At 39.5% G+C, this 20,516-nt stretch overlaps 1 protein-coding gene and 1 long non-coding RNA gene across 16 annotated transcripts in view; one reads left to right on the forward strand and one right to left on the reverse strand.

Moving 5' to 3' along the window:
• Positions 1-20,516, forward strand: part of DLG2 (discs large MAGUK scaffold protein 2) — a 1,047,967-nt gene that overhangs the window by 232,457 nt on the left and 794,994 nt on the right. The window lies entirely within an intron of this gene.
• Positions 3,893-17,022, reverse strand: LOC139826056 (uncharacterized). Its single transcript, XR_011736143.1, has 3 exons — positions 16,719-17,022; positions 11,215-15,640; positions 3,893-5,583 (listed from the first exon to the last, which is right to left on the reverse strand). It is a non-coding gene; the product is annotated as an uncharacterized lncRNA (long non-coding RNA).

Consider the following 20,516-nt stretch of genomic DNA (forward strand, 5'->3'; position numbering starts at 1 on the left):
TTTCTGCTTTGAAGGTTTTCTGACAACCTGTTTATTTTCTTACGTATGTTGTGTTTAATATATGCAGTTCCCACCTGGGTTCTTAATTAAGATCTCTGCAGTGTGGGGAAGAACTCAGAAGTTCCACTTATCTGTTCTTAGCAATGGATGCTGTGATTTTCGGTTCTCTTTTGTGATGGCAAGGGAAAGCAGAGGTGGCAACACCAGTTCATAGAAAGCCTTAATTTGTTCCTCATTATTCCATAACATCATGTTGTCTGTGTAACTGTTAACAGCAATTTAAAAGTACTTCCTATAGTTCCCAGTAGGAACAAGGTATTACATCTGGAATTGGCAGGGCCCCTGGGATAGACTGCAGGTCAGAAAGTTTTAGTGTATATACTCCTTAAACTATAGTCTATAGTGTGCTGACTCTTTGGCCCAGCGGAGGGTGGCACTGCACAGTTTACTTTGGGGGGATCCAGAATTTTTCCTCCTAGGCAACTCTGACACTTGCATGTGAACTGAATGAAGATGTGAAATTTTGCCGTTTCTCACTAAAATATTTTTGCAAAGTATACAGTTCTAGAAATAACTAGAAATCTTCATCCAGGCACCTTGTTTTGTCATTTGTAATGTAATTATCTAGATTAATATAAGAAGGAAAGCTTTGATATTTCTCCAATGATCAAAAGAATTTGAAATTATGCTTTTACCCTTTTAAAATCATACTGTTTGTTCATTTTTTGTTGAAAGAATGGAAGAAGTCAAGACATTTGCATTATTTTGTTGAATCACCAAAAGCTTAAGGGCTGCATTGTGAAAAGGATGAAGCTGAAAAGATTTGCTTAAATGGCTCTGTGGTGTAGACACTGGTTAACAGAAGAAAAATGAAGGTATCATTTTGCTTTTACTTGTTTATTTGTGAGCTTACTTTCCTAGCAGCCTCTAATGATTTTCTTCCCACACATAGGTAACTACTCAAACATACAGACCAAAAGTGACTATGAAAATCAATGTGCATATCTTTCAGGGATATTAAAGGCATTTCCATCATCCGTGCATTTGGGATTGTTTGTGTGATCATCTTCCCACCAGTCAGATGTGCACGTGCGTTACTGGGCAATTTTCACATGTGAGACAGCAGCAGATTTAAGCTTTGGCCTAGTTCATGTGAAATATTCCTTTGGCTCAGCTTTGAGAGCATGCCTTGGTGTGTGGTTTTTTGCTTAAAGTCTACTACCTAAATTGTGAAAGATGCTTCAGGCCAGAACATCTTTATGTGTAAAGTACCAAAGCTTTTATTTATTTAGCATGAGGAAGTGTTAATAGCATTTAGCTCCGAACAAGGAGGGAGAGGGAAAGACTGTGGGGAATCTGTACGGTTGAGAGTTGCTCTGCTGAGGAACCTACCCATCTACCCACTTTAAAGAGGTGTAGTGCACATCCCGCTATTTGGTCGGCCAGCTAAAATTTTTGTGTGAAACAGTTCATCAGGAGTTTCTTTCTTCTTCTATTTCTTTTAATAAAAGCTTCAGTTTTGCAACATTCATAGAACCTTCTCTCCCACCATTACTTGAAGGCATTTTGTCTTCTCTCTCACCCAGCTGCAAAACTGCCTGCTGACCATCAGTATAAATCTTGGTCCTCATGGTTCTTTCTAAAGGCTGTTAAGTAATTACAGTGAGTTTGTACCCAATTATGGAGCCAACGGCCCAGATTCAGCTGACCTGGCTTTTGCCTTCAGTGTTATGAGCGTGTAGTCCACAATTAACGATGCCCTCAAAAGCTGGTGTGGAGGGAAAACCGCTCAAAGGGTGATTAAACCAATCTAAAACCAGTTACCAACAGGGATGCCTGTCTCTCCACTGAGTCTGGAGAAAGCGTAGTATTCTAGCTTAAATTGGAGTCCTGACTTTTAGATGTTTAAATCTAGATAAGGTCTATCCCAAACCAGGATATCCCAAGAGAGGAAAAACCCTTTAAATTGGCAGAGAAGGGCATTACAGGCTGAGTAGCAGATTAATCTGAGGCTGGAGACCAAGATAGCTGTTTTTATACTCCTTCAGAGTAGCTGGTAGTATACTAAGCATAGTAATCTATTAAATAGCCTTATTACGTGAGCATAGGAAGGGTTTGGGAATTGATTTATAGATGCTTAACTGGCAAAATATTGAAATTAATTTAAGGAGTTAATGAGGGCTTGTAGAGGATCTGCCAGCTAACATTTCCAACATAGTTAACATACAAAAAACTGCAGCATTTAAATCTTAGCACTATGATTTGAGAGCTTTCTGATTGAGATGCAGCCCTCCTTCTCAGCTGTTCCCTTCTCTGAGGCTAGGGAGGGAGCAGAGCTCAAAAAGAACATGGATTACATAGGACCCAACCCTATTTTTTTTCACAGAAAATTATTTTTAAAATATTTTAAAATTATTTTGCCCTCACTCTGTAATTCCCAGTCTATGACTTGCACAGAATTGAAATTGACTGAAAAAATAATTAAAAAATGTCTTATATTGAATTGTAGCAAGTAAAATGGTGCAGAAATCTTGGATAATTTATCGTGTCTAATGAACAAATGACGTATTTGAAAAATAATTTTCCATTTAAAAAAAAATAATGTGCTGAACTAATAGTTAAAAAAACCCCAAACAAACCCAAACTTTAATTATTGTCTTGATTCTTTTTTGTTGTTGATTATAAAATAGATGGCTCAAATATATCTTAGACAATTCTGTGTTGGCTCACTGCTAGCTTTTAAGGACATTCTTGGCTAACAATGTGAAACAGCTATGTATTTCTTCTGTGCTCTAACATTAAAAGAACAAAAGATCCTTAGTTATGTGTATCTCTTTCCTGCAGGTTTATATCTTTACCTAGCATTTCAGCATTTAGCCTAAATGTGCTTTTGTGCTTCTGTGTATAAAAGATGAACAAATTATACACTGTGTCTTAACTCTGCTTGCTTTGTTTCCCTGGCTCTAGCATCCCTACAACTCTGTGCATAAGAAGCGTCATCTTGCGTTTGTGTTGTGTGGAAGTAATTAGTGCACTGAACTATGAAAGGCTGGGAGCTTATTTAAAATTAATTCTATCAAAATAGCATCTTGCTGCAGTGAGGAGACATATTATATCTTGAAAAATCTGTAGCTGAAGTAAGTGAAAAAAACCCTCTACATTTCTAGCTGCATTCTTTTACCTACAAATAAAATACTACATTCTTCATTGACACAGACTGTCTTTCTGAACAGCACAACAGGCTTCAAGATTTTTTTCATCTCTTTTAGAGACACTGGGTTGCATCCTGAACACATTGAAATCAATGTCAGAAGTGAAATATGCTTTAAAACAGTAATAAATGATCAGGATCATGGATGATAAAAACAAGTCTATGTAATGAGCCATCCCAAGGACTAATGGGATTTTAATGGGATTGACATTATATATATAAACTTCATACTGGCCCCTTCATGGGATCTATAGTTTACTTGACAACTGGAAATACGTGTAAGTTGGGCCTCATGTTCAAATGACCTCAAGACCTGCAACTGGAGCCTGTCAAAGCAGCTTCAGCTTCTCTAATGTGGCTTTCTACCCCACCCTATATTGCACAGTGAGAGCTGCTGGGTGCTGCAGACTTTTGAAAACCTGGTCTTAATTGTGGGGGCATTCCAAAAAAGATCTGTTTGTAGAAGAGAAATACAAGAGGATGAGTAATCTCCACTGAAGTCCATGAGAATTGCTCCTCTGCGGAGCGAGAGATCTAGACCAGGGGTGAAGGAGCTTCGTTTGCACACTGATTAAGTTAGTGTGAACATTACAGCTGAAAGCCTGGTTCTGTCTCTCCCAGCATGGCAGCTGGGAGAACTAGCTGAAAAGTTTCGCAAGTGAAACAAAATATGCCTGATGTCTCATCGCTTTTACAGACAAGGGGGAAATAGTCCTTATTTTTCTACTTTATCTTCAGGCAAAGCTAGGAGGTGTATTTCAGAGGTGATCTATCTTTTCATTATGTTTTTCCTTGTGTCTTTTTCTTTGACAAGCCATATCTCCTAAATGGATATGTGCTATCCATCACAGTCTTTCAGAACTGGGTGAGCAGTTCCATTATTCATTTGCCTTATTTGATATAGTACTATAATACCAGGTAAGGTTTTTTTGAACCTGCCTCATCCCTTCGACAAAATGGGAGCAGGGAATAAAAAGAGAAAAAATTAGGGTTTACTTCTTGCTCAAGAAATGTATGCTCCCTGAAGGAGGTACCAACAGTCTGATCTTGCTAGATACTCACTCCCCTTCAATGTGAAAGCTGCAGTTCCTCAAGACTTCAGTAAGCTCTGAAGGTGCAAAGCAGCTTGCAATATCAAGCCTAGAGCATCTAGCAACACACATTAATTTATTTGTCCATTTGTTCCATTTCTCAACATTAATTTATAAGCCTGGGAACTTCTTGCATAAGGGAAAAACCACAAATAGAAGAAATATAGGGCTAGATGTTGGCTCTTTCCCTCTTTTAGTCATTTGACTGTGCAAACCTCATTTTCTTACTTCTGTCAGTCATTTTTGGAGAGCTCAGCATTTTTGCAAAGCTCTATCCTCTTTCTCCACCTGCTGCTAGCATTTTCTGACCGGGACTTCATGTAAGCTCTTAGAGCAAAAATCAGTTCTCAGCAATATTGTTTTGAAGAGACCAAATGGGCACATCTGAAATGGAGCCAGTGAGCACAGTGACATGGATGTAGTGTGGGTCAGGGAACAAGAACCACATATGTAAGAGGGAGGAAAGCCAACCATTGGGCAGGTGCACTTGATACTGACCAGACTTTGGGATCATCTTTACTACGAAGATTTTTTTTTACTTTACTTGGAACTTTTGAAATTTTGGCTTGTAAGCACAAGTGAAACCTTGAATAATGTAGTGAGAAAGTCTGATGTGGTCCTGCCCTTTCTCCTGCACCAACTTCCTGATGGGAATTTCTGCTTCAAGAGTTAGAAATAACCCAGCAATGAAGGCATACTGTAAATTTTCCCTTCTTACTGAGTGTCTTAAGCTATATCTTTGCTGCAAATAGTTTAAGACTATACTATAATAGTGTTAAGGTAATAAAAGGAGCATTTTGCCCAGAGGCTTTTCTTCACACTGAGTTTTCCATCTGCAGATGCAACAAGACCTCCTTTAAGTTATGACTCTGGAAAGCTGGTCAGACCCATCCTTAACAGTGATTTGTGATTCTCCATAACTTTGGTTACTGACAAGAAGGATTAGGACTTCTTCTTGTTACATTCACAGCCACTAGCTTCATAAATATTTTATTGCATAGTTATACATTTTTCAGATACATTATTTTAGTTGCATTATATTTTAGTAGTTTACTGTATTTGTTTAAGAGATTTTTTGAAGTCTCTGGCTTTTCAGGCATGTTATCTCTGCATTTCTTTTGATTTGCCTTCATGCTAGCAGAACAACAGGATGCTCTTGATTTGGCCTCCAGTCTTCAAAACAATCACCACCATTTTATAGTGCTGGCTTCCTTTTCTCAACCATTTTGAAAAATCTCTTCGTGACATACAAGAACATTAGAGGACCTCATACTTCCATTTCTAAAAGAGATTAAATCTTTTTGAGAAACAAATTATGGCTATTCATGTTCTCCAGATCCATGAAACTATATGGTTTCTGGAGACTGAGTATAACATTAACTGCTTTAGACTTTTCCACTAAGCCTAATTTTCACTAAATTAACTGTGACATTTTATATCTCTCTGGCACACTTACAATTTCACATTTTGTACCAAGATGAAACTTATTATTCTTAGACGTCAGGCCCCTGACAGAGAACGCAGAACCTGTTGCTTGTTTGCAGTAGCTAATATTAACAGCCTTAAAAATTAGATTAATGTTTTGTGGATAGTAACAGTTTGAGCCAAAAGCAAAGTGAGCTGGCTCCTGCAGAAAGCTACAGTGCTGCTCTCCCAGTGCCAGGTAACTGATGGCATCTCCTGCATTTTTAAACATGGTCCTTTGTATGAATAAAACCTCACAAAACCAGTTTCAGACACATCCCCTCCTAGTTTGCATTCCAGCTCAACAACTAGGTTCAGAGTATTATTATTATTCAGAACATTTAATGTTAGATCTTTACTTGTCTAGAGGTTTTCCACAGAACTTTAGTACTAACACCAAGAAATAGTTAACCTTCTAATCTTTATGCAGTGCTACAATAATTTTTTATGAGTAGCTACATTGTTAAATTTTCCATATATTCATGCAGTAAACCCCTAGAAATTACAGTTTTTCAATGTTAAGATCAAAGACATTTCATGTGGGGGGGAAAGGCCAATTGCATTAGAAAATCTAGCTATTATCCAAGAGAAACAACACACTTCTAATTTTAAATTCATTTTGATCTGTGTTCTATTGAGACTAACGCCATGCTCAAATCACTGATGACTGGTCTAAATCAGGGCGGCTGCCAAATTTTCACGGGGCCAAGAGTCATGGGACACACACTGCATGGTCTAGGGGGAGGAAGGGAGAGAGGAAAGAAGGGAGGAAGGGAGAAAGGAAGGGAGGAAGGGAGGAAGGGAGGAAGGGAGGAAGGGAGGAAGGGAGGAAGGGAGGAAGGGAGGAAGGGAGGAAGGGAGGAAGGGAGGAAGGAAGGAAGGAAGGAAGGAAGGAAGGAAGGAAGGAAGGAAGGAAGGAAGGAAGGAAGGAAGGAAGGAAGGAAAGCAGGCTGTTTCAGGAATACCTAACGAGCATGACATGGCAGAATCATAGAATCACAGAATGTCCTGAGTTGGAAGGGACCCACAAGGATCATGGAGTCCAGCTCCTGTCCCTGCACAGGACAACCCCACAGTTCACACCGTGTGTCTGAGGTCATTGTCCAGTCTCTTCTTGAACACTGTCAGGCTTGGGGCTGTGACACCTCCCTGGGGAGCCTGTTCCAGTGTCCAGCACCCTCTGGGTGAAGAACCTTTCCCTCATGTCCAACCTAAACCTCCCCTGGCACATCTTCCTGCCATTCCCTCGGGTTCTGTCACTGGTCACCAGGGAGAAGAGCTCAGCCCTGCCCCTCCTCCTCCCCTTGTGAGGAAGCTGTAGCTGCCATGAGCAGTCTCTTCCAGGCTGAACAAACCAAGTGACTTTAGCTGCTCCTCATATGGCTTCCTCTCTAAACCCTTCACCAGCTTCCTAGGCCTTCACAACCCAGAAGCACCCATGGGTCCTATCATTCCATTGCACAGAGGAGCTGGGTTGGATGTGCAGTTACTTCCAGGGAGATGCCAGTGCCAGCAGCAGATGCCACCTTGATTCCTCCAGCTGCTGGGGGCTGCGTTGTCTACCCAGCTCTCCCACATCATGGCCAGTGTGGTGGGACTGGTGACCAGTCAGATGCTTGTCAGCTGCCACAGTGCAGCCACTTAATGTTTGTAGGGTGAACCTTGCTGCTGATACCATTCAGAGAGGTGTATTTTTGCCATATTTCACCAAGCAGTTAACCTTGATCCATTCACAGACTCGGAGGGAATTTCCATTATGTCTTGGGTCACGAACTGGCAGCAGCACTGATAGTAGTCATTCTGGACAGGATTAAAGGCCAAAGTGTGTGCCTCCGTTCTCCTCATCTACCTTCACCCAAACCATTGATGACATTCTAGGTCAGGGAGGGCATCACGTTTCCTCCACTCAGAAACAGTAGATACAGTGAATCACACTTTTTCAGCTAAAAATAAACCATCTCACAGTCAGCCCAGCCCTCCTGTGAAGAAGCAGAGAAAATACAGTGGGGGAAACACACAGCAGTGTCGGCTGTGTCTGTAAAGTAGGTTGGCTTTAATCAGGGGGAATGGATACCCTCCGTTCAATCTGCTGCCAGAAACTGCTGAAAATGTTCAGGTGGATCAGAGGCAGCATCAGGACTGGCTGATGCATTCACACCAGCTCTAGGAGGTGAAATTCCCGGTTCCCTAAATCAGCTTGAGCCGTGGTTCCAATGAGCTGCTGCCGGGTGGCCGTGCACACCAGAGGACTCCCCCTTCATCCCCGTTACACCAGCCCTTGAGCTGGCCCTGCTCTTAGTGCAGCTGCACAGGGAACCAGCCTTGCAAATTCATCTGGGCAGAATATTTTCTTTTTGGTTTTATGTTGTTTTTTTTTTTTTCTTTCCAGCCATATCAGTGCCAGCCCAGCCCGCTGCTCCGGCACACAGATGCTTAGAGAGAACAGCAGGGTGGGTGGGTGGACCAGGCCGTTTTATCTGATGTGAGCTGCGCTGTTGCTGAATGCAAACCATGTTCTGAGTGAACCTGGCCCATTAGCTAGAAAATAAATGACAGTGTGGCAGATCCTCTTGGGATCGGAGACAATGCTTAGGTTTTTTTACAGCCAAAATCTCTGAATATGCCTACCTGTCCCACCCTTATGCATTATTAAAAAAAGCTTTATTCTGCTTTTTAACATTTTTTCCTGCTTTATCCTTTCTCTGAGCTTCACACACATTTTTTAAATATCAGACGATCTGGTTTCCATTCACAGTTGGGCCTTTAGTGTTGAGAAGTGATTTTCAATAATCGCCCAACATCAATAGATAACAGTATGCTACAGCTAAAGCAGATCAAATCTTTGGCCTTTTCCTTCTGTGATTTTTTCAATAATTGGTATTTCTATAACAGTATTATAATTTGCCAAATGTATCATTTCTATAATAAAAAGCCTCCTAGAGATAATGTCCATCTTTCCAAATAACCTCACGTATAAATACAGCACAGCTGGAGAAAAGTTACTTCAAAAAATGGCCAACTGAAGGTTAAAGCTGTTTGATTTATAACGGAAAACACCTTTTGTAACTCTGGGGTATTCACAATAGTCAAACTGTATCTCTGGTGCCTGTATTCAAGGTACAAGGTAGCACGTATTGGCAGCTGTATAAGTTAAGGCAGATGAAATGCAACTCGGTTAAAATGCAGCCAGCCAACAGCCAGCAACCAGCTATGGTATTTGTTAGCTTGAGTCTTCATTAAGCCAGACCCAAGTCTGGCTCTAGGGATCAATATTGCAAGCTCTGTGGAGAGGGAACACGTAACGTTTAAACTGGTGAGTGCAGAATTTCAGCTGAAGGTCACTTGACTCACTGAAGTGATTCCCTTTCCATGTCACAGGGTTGCTTTAGCTGTCGGTCTCCCAAACTAGTTTGATTTTAAATATTGCTGATTTTTAATGCATTTTACAGTGTTGTGGTGTTTTTTTTTTTTTTTTTCTGAACAGGAAGTTTAATTTATGAATGACATTTGTTAGTGTAATTACAACTTTTAACATGAGATATAATATATGGCACATATATGATAACAGAATCATTTTGGTTAGAAGAGACCCTCAGGATCATCGAGTCCAACCATAATCTAACTCCAGTACTAATCCATGTCCCTAAGAACCTTGTCTAAATGCCTTTTAAACCCCTCCAGGGATGGTGACTCCACCACTGCCCTGGGCAGCCTGTTCCAATGCCTGACAACCCTTCCTTCCACGAAGAAGACTGATAATATTGTTTACAAATATATGAAGGGTGAGTGTCACGAGGATAGAGCCAGGCTATTTTTGGTGACAACCAGTGATAGGACAAGGGGTAATGGGTTCAAATTGGAACACGAGAAGTTCCACTTAAATTTGAGAGGAAACTTCTTCTCAGTAAGGGTGTCAGAACACTGGAACAGGCTGCCCAGGGAGGTTGTGGAGTCTCCTTCTCTGCAGACATTCAAACCCGCCTGGACACCTTCCTGTGTAACCTCATCTGGGTGTTCCTGCTCCGGCAGGGGGATTGGACTGGATGAGCTTTTGAGGTCCCTTCCAACCCCCAACATTCTGTGATTCTGTGAATATACATATGCTGCATACATACATACATATAGATGCATACACGTGTAGCACTTAATAACATATTAATGTAATAAACACTGGAGTGAGACACAGAGATTTCTGAGCTTACTATTGCAAACTGCACAGGCAGAGAAGGGAGGTTTGGTTCCTGGACCTGAGTAGCTGAGTGAGGTGGAGCCTGGTAGGAGAGTTCATTAGAGGGTGCAGCACAGCACCAGCACAGCTATATTCTGGAAATCTCCGCACTGACATAATTCTATTACTTCTCGTTCTGAATTAGCTCAATCCCTGCTAACTCAGCAACTCTGTACTGCTCTCCATTAAAAAGACCTGCCCTGCCTACAAAGTCTTGGAATTGTATTTTTTTGCGGTTTCATTAGGGGAAAATAATAATAATAAAAATAAAAAAAGTAGCTATGACTGTTGCTGATACTGCAGCACTTAGTGTAATGCCTTCCTTGGCTGGGAATCCCAAGTGATCTGCATCACAGAGCAGAGGGAGGTGGTGGGGAAAATACAGAAAGCCTTCAGCTCTCTTCCAAGCTCCAGAAACAGAGGACGAAAAGAGGAGCAAAACTCATTAAGTGAGAGGGAAACCAACAAAATGAAGCACTGAATTAGCACTCTGTAACAGCAAAATGTTCTCCTTTCCCTCCCTTCAAAAAGCCTGGAAATAAAATATGATGCAGACAAGAATCCAACAGGACTGAGGGAAGAGGCAGAAATTCCCAGTTTATCCCAGTTTATCCTGTGGGCTGCTGGTGCATAGGGGCAGTGAGCACCTGTGGCTGCACCAGGTGAGCTTCTTATCTACCGCAGCTTCCACAGCTCCCTGCAGCAACCCAGGCAAGCAGAAGAGTTTATCCATGTGACTTTTATAGGTCACCTGGTAAGTCAACTGCTGTATCCGAATGGCCTCAGTGCTGATGAAAGGAAATAAATGTAGGAAGGTTCTGTATGAAAGAATAAAAAGAAGTGGCCCACATGTGTGACCTTCTGCAGGAAGATGCCTCTTTGGGAGTAGACATACCCTAAAAAGACAGGACATGGACCACAAGTAGGAAACAGAGAGAAGTTTAGATAAACTCCAAGGATGCATTTAAGTAAACAGCCAGACCAAAAGTGTATATGTTTCTAAAGGAGATGTAAAAATTCAAAGAAGAACTGGACTGTGAAAGAGAGCCCTAACAGACATATTAAAGTTTTTGCACTAAAACCATAAAAATACCTAAAATTACGTTAGATAGATAAAGTGTATTAACAAGTAACATAAGAATCATCTCTCTAGGATTGAAATGGGTAGAATTCCACGGCTAAATAGAAAAGTAGAGTATTCTTATAATACCACCACTCACCTGCTTCTCATATTCTTGTACCTTAGGCACCTGCTGTGGGCCCGGTGCCCATGAGTCTGAAGGAGTGGAGCTGTACGGATGCTCAGTTTAAGGCAGAACAGCCCTCTTCTGATAATGGCTTTGTGGGACTCCAGAAATGACTAATGAGAAAAAATACAGATCGTGGACTATATTCCGAAAGGAGCTATGTGTCACTGGTTCTTCATAAAATGTACTTAGGCTGCAGGAGTACAGACCTATCAATTATGAATGAATAGATTGCAGTTCCATTATTTACAATAAAAAATGTGGTCTGTAAGTATGCATAAAACACCAATGAATAGAGGAAGCTTGGAGAAAGGCAATCCTCAGGCTAAAAAAAGTATAAAGCAGCTAGAGACAGGATAGGTCCTTCCCTGGATATTTTTAACGAGAGACTGGACGTCCTTTTTTTGTTGTACCCTGAGGAGAATGACCCAGTCACTTCTAAGAGACAGGATAAGTCATCCAGTGGGCATTTTCCACTTCAGATACTCACAATTCTATTAAACCAGTAGAAATGGTTACCTTTAGGGGTATGATGATGGATGAAATGCCTCCTGTGATGTGTGCTCCTCCCTGATAAGACTCCTGGCATGCCATTTCCCGGGGAGTTCACAATAGACATATTTAAATAGATTAGGTATGGAGAGCATACAAACAGTGTGGACAATTGCTTTTTGGAATAAGGTTACAGTTAAACATTTATATCAGTATTAGCTAGAGATTACCCACAGGCAGCACAGCAGAAATGAGCCTTCAGGGAGATCTTAATCAAAGAGACGGCGCAAATCTTGTGACTGAATTTATGGCCAAAATAGTAAGTGAGGAAACCGAAAGGTCTTTATATGCTCTGCTGGCAAACTGGCTGGTCAAGACTGGCATAAAAAGAGAAGCAGAGACAGCTGGGGGGAGATAAACAAGAACAGAACTCCACAGGGATTTGCAAGAGGCTTGAATGTAATGTTAAGGGAGAAACTCAAGGGAACGAGTGGGATAATTAAAGCAATAAGTAAAAAAAGTGATACTAACAGAAGCATTTTTCAGGCCTGGAGGATAAAATAGGAGGTCAGAGAAGAGGATGCTGTAGCAGTCTGAAGCTCTCATAGACATTTAACTCTAAAAATAGAGAACAAAATTCAGTAAGTCTAGGAACTCAGGCAAAATGACTTGAGAAGAAAGATCAGTTACAAGTTCTCTTTAAATTGATGGAATAATATGGCCCCAAGCTTTTCCTTGAAAAATATTTTTTATTGATCCATATGTTGCAGCATTATTCTGAAAATTATTTTGAGACCGGAATTCTGATTACCATAATCACGCCCATCTACTAGGATCAAGTAGGTTTAGGCGGACTTGGAAGAAGAAATGTGCATGATTATGTTTCCAGAGACTAAAGAAGATCTAGGGATATTCAGGGATAATTTTAATAAATATGGAGATACAAATGGGGCTTTGGTTAAATAATCTAGACTGAAACTCTGAATTGCTGTTGTGTTCCTAAAATGTGGAAGGATAGGGCTATTTGTTTTCCCATAAGAACTGCGAATCTATTTTTCTAATATCCAGCTTTAAAATCATAATAACACAAAAATGTGACTTGTAATGTGCCAGCATAGTTTTTTCCTGAGGATTCTCTGAATTCTATTAGTTCTGCTCCATGGCAAGACTAAGAGAAAAACTGATGACTTGATGGCATAATATGCTATCTCTGCCAGACTGTCATAGTTGTACTGCAGTAAAAGAAAATCTCAGTCAGTGATTTATGAGGTTACCAGTCTTTTTAAGTTACAATGATTACAAAACAAAAAACAACAACAACAACAAACCAAGTAAACAATAACACTCAAACTCCCCCAGGCTGGTTTTGAAATTGCACAGTGAATTCCACATACGGACAAAAACATAGGTTAACTAAACAAACAACATCACTGTAAGGATTTAGTTAACAATTTTTTTTCTTATTATGTTCTCCATAACCTCTTCTCATTATACATTATACTTTAGACATCTCTATAACTATGGAACTAGTTTTACGTGTATTTGTAGCTCTTGCTTTCCTTGCTGAAAAGAACATGCTGCATGTTATTTAGACCAAGAAGGCTGAAGAAAAAATGTATCTGTTATGAATGATATAAAAGAATAATATTCTCACTTACTTTTAAAGGCCTGTCTTGTTTTATTTCCAACAGTACACATTACTTTATTATTTGCATTATAAATGAAGAGTGGTAATTTCTAACTGATAGCTACTCCATTTTGTTATTTATTGTACTCAAGGAGGAAAGGCTAATATCTGGGCAGAGCAGGCAGATCAGAGGTGGAAAAAACCTTTAGCTCTGATGTTGTCACAGATGGATTTTTTTACATGGTTTTGATATAGCAGCAATTTGAAATTTATTGAGGTGGGTCACAAGTTTAATATGAGATTTCTAATAACTCTTAATTGACAGCTGATTAATAAAGTGATTTAAAGGAATTCAATGGAATTTGTCATAATCAAAACAGCAACTTGATTACAGATTTGAGAATGACAAGGGTCACACTGTACTTACAAAGAGGTAAATCAAATAATACACACATACACAGATATAAAGGACATATATATATATGTATACGGGTTTATAAATCAGACATGTGCTCACATGCATTAATCCATGGATATGTGAATATATGTGTAGGTAGGTATACATATTGCTAAAATTTCCATCTTGAGTTTAGCAAATTGGAATCACCATTCTCAATGGGCAATCATTGAGACTCAAGAAATCTCTTTTCATCAACATTTTCATGAAATCAGGTCTTCATATACTCACAAAATCATCAGTAGATGATCACTGAATCTTCATGAAATTGTCTTTGCCAACCGTTCCCATCAGAGGGAGGTTCTGGTCATAGCCCACTCTGATCCAGGAGGTCTCAAAGGGTCTCACTTTAGGATCATCATTTATAGGGTCACAATTTCATTGACTTTAGTCAATAAATTTCCACTCTGATCATACTTGGGATGAGGTAGTTTCTTGTGTTTTCCACAATTTGTCCACATTCAGAACTTTTCAGATCATAAAGTTCTGGTACCGTCCTACTCAAGCTACGATCCAGGTAGCAGGTACGTTAGGTTGCCAGGAGTGACCAAAATTGTTGCTGCCATTTTCAATCAGAAGGTTTTTGTTGTTGCTGTTTTTTTGTTTGTTTGTTTGATTTTTTGTTTGTTTTGTTTTGTTTTGTTTTGTTTTTCCCCCATTTGGTAGGAGCTTCAAGAGCACCAAGGGAGTACCTTAACATCTCAACTCACTACACTTGCATAATGGGAATTGTTCTCTCCCGACATGCCTGGCTTGCCCAGGTATAGACGTGGTCTAGGAGTGACTGCAACCACCACAGATGTAGCATGATTCTTAGTAGTAGAATAAAAGAATTATGCTGAACTCTGAGAACACTCATTTTTTAATAGGTTTTCTATGTAAATTATAGAAGAGACAATGTAGGTGGGAAGGGAGCTGCAGGAGTGGTGAATTAACAGGAGCAGAGAAAGGAGCAAATGAATGACTATGTGTTGCCAGTCACCTGGAGGACTTGTCTGAATCTATACACTACAGGACTTGTCTGAATCATAACGAAGCTAATAATCCATACCTAATCACTGAGAGACACAAGTAGAGACCATCCAAGTTTTCCTAGCACAGTGAGGTTTTCCTGCTTACTTTGTACTCTAGAATGGACTTGCTTTGTTTTTAAGGGTATGAAGTAGAAGGGGGTTGCTGCTGTTGCTAAATGGTGGATGAAAAGAAAGGGAACAGTTCATTTGTACAAAAAAACTTACAATAGCTTTTCCATTATCTATCTGCAGACTGTTATTTAGCTTCCAATTATTATTTAGAATAAAAAGAATGAAAAAATATTATTTAATGTGTGGTTTGCTTCCTCTGGTTCTATGAATTCATCCCTTCTTGCAGTTTCCACCTACATTTTCCCTAAATTTACAAAACCTATTAAATATAGTTATTCTGTCTCTAAACATTCTATAGAAGTGAACATGTAAGGAAATTTGTCCCACATGGATGGGCTATGCTCTTGGAAAGAAAGAATTGCAAGATAAGGTCTACTTAAAAGCACCTTTTTAGGCAGTATTAACTAATGTTTATCCAGCACTTTTATTCAGCACGATTTTAAATTTGTGTTCATTTCTGTATATGGTTTGACTTACAAAAAAACATGCAAGCACCATTACAATGAGATAGCCGTTCACTTATTACCTCCTTTCTTCCTTTACTCTTCCACAAAGAAAAGTGCAGGATTAGGTTAGATACTGTCGCTTCACATGCATTTGTTGATCTTTTCCTCAGGTAACAAGATGAGGGGATTGAAGGGTTTCTTTCCCTCTTTATGGAAGAAGCTTAGACAAACACTGTAATAGTAAGGAAAAAACAGAAAAGACTTTTTCAATCTTTTTGTATTTACAAAGTTTAACAGCTGCTTAGATAACACTGAGATTATAACTATGTGGATAGGTAGGTCTTTATTATGAACAGATAGGTATTTTTACAGTACATTTCCTCTTAAGGGCTGACCTTTTAAATTAAAAACTCAGAAAGCCTATACCACTGATTAGCCTTTTTTTCTTTTTTTTTAGCTTTTAGAGCCCAGGAGGTTTTGTAGGGTGTAGAAATTCAGGTAAGCAATGAAAGTTTTCTGCATTATTATTACGAAACATTTTTTTTTTTCTTTTTTAAAGCATGAAGCAACATTTTCAGTGACTAGGATCTTCTGGTTAACACCTTGCAGTCAAGCTGTCATTTTTATCTTGCTTTTAATGAATCGTCAGGAAAGACTTAAAGTGTTTTTTTGGAAGTCTAGAAGTTCAGTCCGTGCTTTACAAGAATAACACGCTTTCTTTATTTCATCAGCTTTTCTTTTTCATCATCTGTCCCATAGCAAATGACAAAAGATGCACTGAAAACCACTCATGGTGCATGAAACCACCATAACACCTCCCATGCTGACTTTTGGTTATGTTGCTTCCGTTGTCTAACATCAGTTCTCTTTTTTGTCCTCTTGGTATCATACGAAGAGCTGAAGGTAGATAAATGCCCAAAGCAATATTTCTGAAAAACGTTCTGTATTTTGAGCTCTCTGTTTTGGATTGTTAATAGCTCCCTCCAGTGTCATTCATAAACGTGGAGGTCATTGTAACAGGTATGAGCTAAAAGCAAACCTTTTCATTCCTTTCTTAGGAATATCATCTGTACTTGGATACAGTAAAGTGCTTTCAGCTTGCCAGGGGTATAATTAGCCATCATGTGCTATGGACTAGAAAGCTAGTACATTGCATTCAAGAGCTCTATTTACTAGTGTGTTCTCTGCTTTATTACTCCTGGAAAAAGTAATTCTTCCAGATGCTCCCGGGAGAATGTGCACATATAGTAAACAATAAATTTTAGTATAGCCTTGGCCTGGTCAATATTTTTAAATCTTACAGCCCTTACCAAATAATTCCAATGCCTTGGGAAAATTACTGGTCTTCTAATCTATAATGTGAATAGAAAAAAATATTTTCTGTTATTTACCAAAAGAGCCAGAAAGCTGAATTTCCTTGTTGCTTACAACAAAATTACTGATGTCTTTAAACCTTTAAACCATCCTTGTGTGACCAACTATCTTCTAAAGATGGGTTAGTCAAAATAACAGAGTAAGAGAATAATAAATAAGAATCAAAACAACACAAGTAGCCAAAATAACTGATTTTGTAAACCTGGGAGTCAGATAGTCCAACTATCCTGGAAGAAGGTGGATGTGGAACATGAAAGAATGTTCAGGCTGAAGGGCTGAAGAATAATATAGCAGAGAAAGAGAATGCATATCTTGATAAAGAAAAAATTGAGCTAGCAAGGATAAAAAAACCTTCTAATCTGGGTGGAATGTCTTCTAATAAAGGAAATAAACTTAAAGGAAAGGAGTAAAACAGAAGGAAATGAGGTAATTATTATAGTAAAGGACAACTGAGAGATTAAAGAACGTCTGTAATTGGAGAGGATTAAGGAAAACGTACCTCCCTTTTAGCCTAAGTCTTGTATATTGTGCTCATAATTGCTTTTTCTTATGCTCCTAAAGCTGTGTTAGAAAGCATAGTAACTTAATGGAACAAGTCCTTTTGAAATCAGAATGCCACATAAGCATGTAGCAACTTTTGCTGAATGTCATGACAACTTTTGAAGGTTGTATTCTGGGTTCCCAGCACATGGACTAAAGTAACAGCATTATTGTAACTATCAGTAGAAGGCTGGTCAGAGACTAAGTATGAAAAGTATTATTTTAGATTACCTTAGAAACAACAGATTGACTCATATCTATATTAGCGCTGAATTTATTGGAGGAGGACTAGTCTCCTCCTGGTGGCTCTATGACACAAAGCTGTTGGACAAGTCACCTTTCAGAAGGTCTGTCTGAGGTATTTGGAGCTCAGGACACAGGTCAGCTCGGTGCAGGTGCAAACCCAGCTGAGAATGGAGCTGCGTCCAACGTTCTGAGCCCAGCCTGCACTCCAGACAGTATTAAAACCATCAAAATTGTTCATCATCTTCACCCTTCCAAATAGACTTGCACACATGGGACCTCAAAGGTACTTCCAGTGCTGAGCTTGAGGACTTCATTTTGTCAATTGCTTTGGCTACCAGAATCTTTGCCAAGCATGTTGGATACAGTAGAGTTTTGAAGGCAAGTGTTCTGAGACCTTTATTATCTACTCAATTTTGTGTTTTACCTATCAGTGTGATTTTCTAAATCAAGGAACCCAGAGACAAATAACTGCTGTGATGTTGGGGTTTGTGCAATTGTATAGCTAACTAGTTGACTACATATTCTATACTCTTCCTTGATCATATTTTATTCATGAGAGAGTACTTCTCAGAATAGCTTCAAGTTTGATTTCAAAGGATGAAAGAATTTCAAGCTAATGTCTAGTCAGTATCCAAACTCTCACAATAAATCAGAATATTTTCTTCAGTCTCTGAATGTACATAGAGTCCACATGATTTATTTATCTGGAACTGCAAGGTTGCAGCTTTCTGAAACAATTTCTATTTTGTTTGTGGTCCATAAAATGCTTCCAGAGGTTCATTTAGCACTAAGTAAAGACATGTCCTTCAGGGGGTGACAAGACTTCAAAGACAAGAACTTCTTGTTAATTGATAACTCTGTTCCATCATTAGGTCATGCTTCAATGTGTATGTCAAAAACTTGCCTATGAGAAGTAGAGTCAAAGGCATGGAACCAGGAAAGAAGAGACTGTGGAAGCTCTATGATGTATATTAACTGATGAGTTCAGTATAACCAATGACAAATAGTAGCTATAACATTGCAGTTTAACATTTTTTTTGCCACTTCAGCGATAATGAACTAGACCAACTAGTGGTTGGTCTTTTCCCTCTAACAAAAGTCAGGATTGTTCTCTAGGTCAAGTAGCTTCTTCCCAAATTCTAGTGGGTGCTCTTTTCTGCTCTTTTCAGGGGGCCATCTCCACATGTGAGAAGTTGTCTGCTGCCTTTATTCTCCAAAGATCACATGTCCACACAGCTTTTCATGACTCTCTGACTCAGAAACCTGTTCAATTACTGTTATAGCTGATATTCCACCTCTGCCATAAGCCTCTGGGAATTCAGGACCTGAGTTAAGCTGGCTCTGCCTGTGCTCCCATGCTGCAAAAATAAAAACTATGAGTCTATTGGACTGTGGCCCTGCAGTTAGGGAAACTCCATCAGTTTTGAGTGGTCCCGGTACCTTCATACTGGTTTAACAGGAACATTAGGTGTCTCTAAAGGAATGCATTATAGTGCCTACCCAGGGCTGGTCAGGACTTTCACAAGAAATAGAACAGAGGCTGAACTTGGGCTAGGCATCCCCAGGAAATGGAAAAAAGAGGATGATGTTGGAGGAAAATAAATTTATGGGGATTAGTGACAGAAAGAAAACACTGGGAGAAAGGTTTAAGCTTTCAGGAGACTGAGGAAGGGCAGTGAGACCAGAACCTGAGGAGACCACAAGGTGGTGAACGGGACAGAGAAAGTAGATCGACAGTTGTGATAGAGAAAGACAAGAACCCAGAGGATAAAAGCCTTCAGGAAAAAAACTTCTCTGCAGAGTCCTGATCCCGTTATTTATTGATACAGCATGTAGCTGTGAAAACTAGTAGAGAAATATTTGTCTTCATCATTCTCACAGCTGATACACATTGTACAAATGGCAGGGAATGGTGGTATGGCTCTATTGACTCTAACCATGCTGATGAACTGGGGAGGAAGCTCAGTATATTACCACAATATGTCATTTTTCCTTTTTTAAAACTTCCAAGTTTTTTAAAAGATGATACTGTGAAAACATAGAGAGGAACCATGCCAGTGAGACTGGTATTATGCATTTAGTTTAAAGTGCTGAAATAGTGCTGAGCAAACAATCTTGATTTTGACAATTTATCATCTGAATACTTAAACTTTGGAACTGACAGCAACTGGAACAGAAGTATTTGCCTCTGCTGAATTTCTCTGTACAGCTCGGCATTGGTGCAATGACTTGGCAATGGGAAGATCAGATCTAGTCTTGCTGGTGACTGAGGTAGAGAACAGTCTTTGACCTTTCTATCTCTTTACTGTCAAAATATTATATCTGTGAGTGGTTCTGCTTTTCATACATTTACTCCTGGGATTTTAAGAAAAATTCAGACTTGGTTCTAAATTGTGTCCTGTGTCTCTCTGTCTTGTTACAGGAGAGTCCATCCAACATCTGGAGTTTGTTTGTTTGGGCTGCATCCCTGTGAGACTCAGCATTTGCTCAGATATTTTCTGTAGCTGTTGCCATACAGCCTTGTCCCTTTCTTTTCAGTTGGATCTGTCTGCAGCACAGGTGTGTCACATAAAGTGCAATTTCTTGATGGGTCTAGCAGCTTCCTCTGCCTTTCAGTTCCTGGCAGACCCTGATGGGTCACTCATTACATCCCAAACTCTCTTGATGCCAGCCATGTAGGTAGGGATGTCTTGCAGGGATTTTTTTTGAGATGTAGGGACAGGTAGCTCTCAAGGGCCCATAACAGGATGGAGAAGAAGGAGGATTTCAGGACTTTGTTGTCACAAGGATGTGATTTAAATATTCCTATTCTCCTGACCAAGTATAAACATCAATTTACATATTCTTTCAAGGAAAGAGAGGACCCTGTTTCACCACTAGTGTGAGGTTTTGTGATCCCAGATGAAATTTTTGTGTGCTTTGCTCTAAGGGGAGCTTCAGAGGATGAA

This window comes from Patagioenas fasciata, chromosome 1, assembly GCF_037038585.1.
Source record: "Patagioenas fasciata isolate bPatFas1 chromosome 1, bPatFas1.hap1, whole genome shotgun sequence".
Taxonomy (NCBI): domain Eukaryota; kingdom Metazoa; phylum Chordata; class Aves; order Columbiformes; family Columbidae; genus Patagioenas; species Patagioenas fasciata.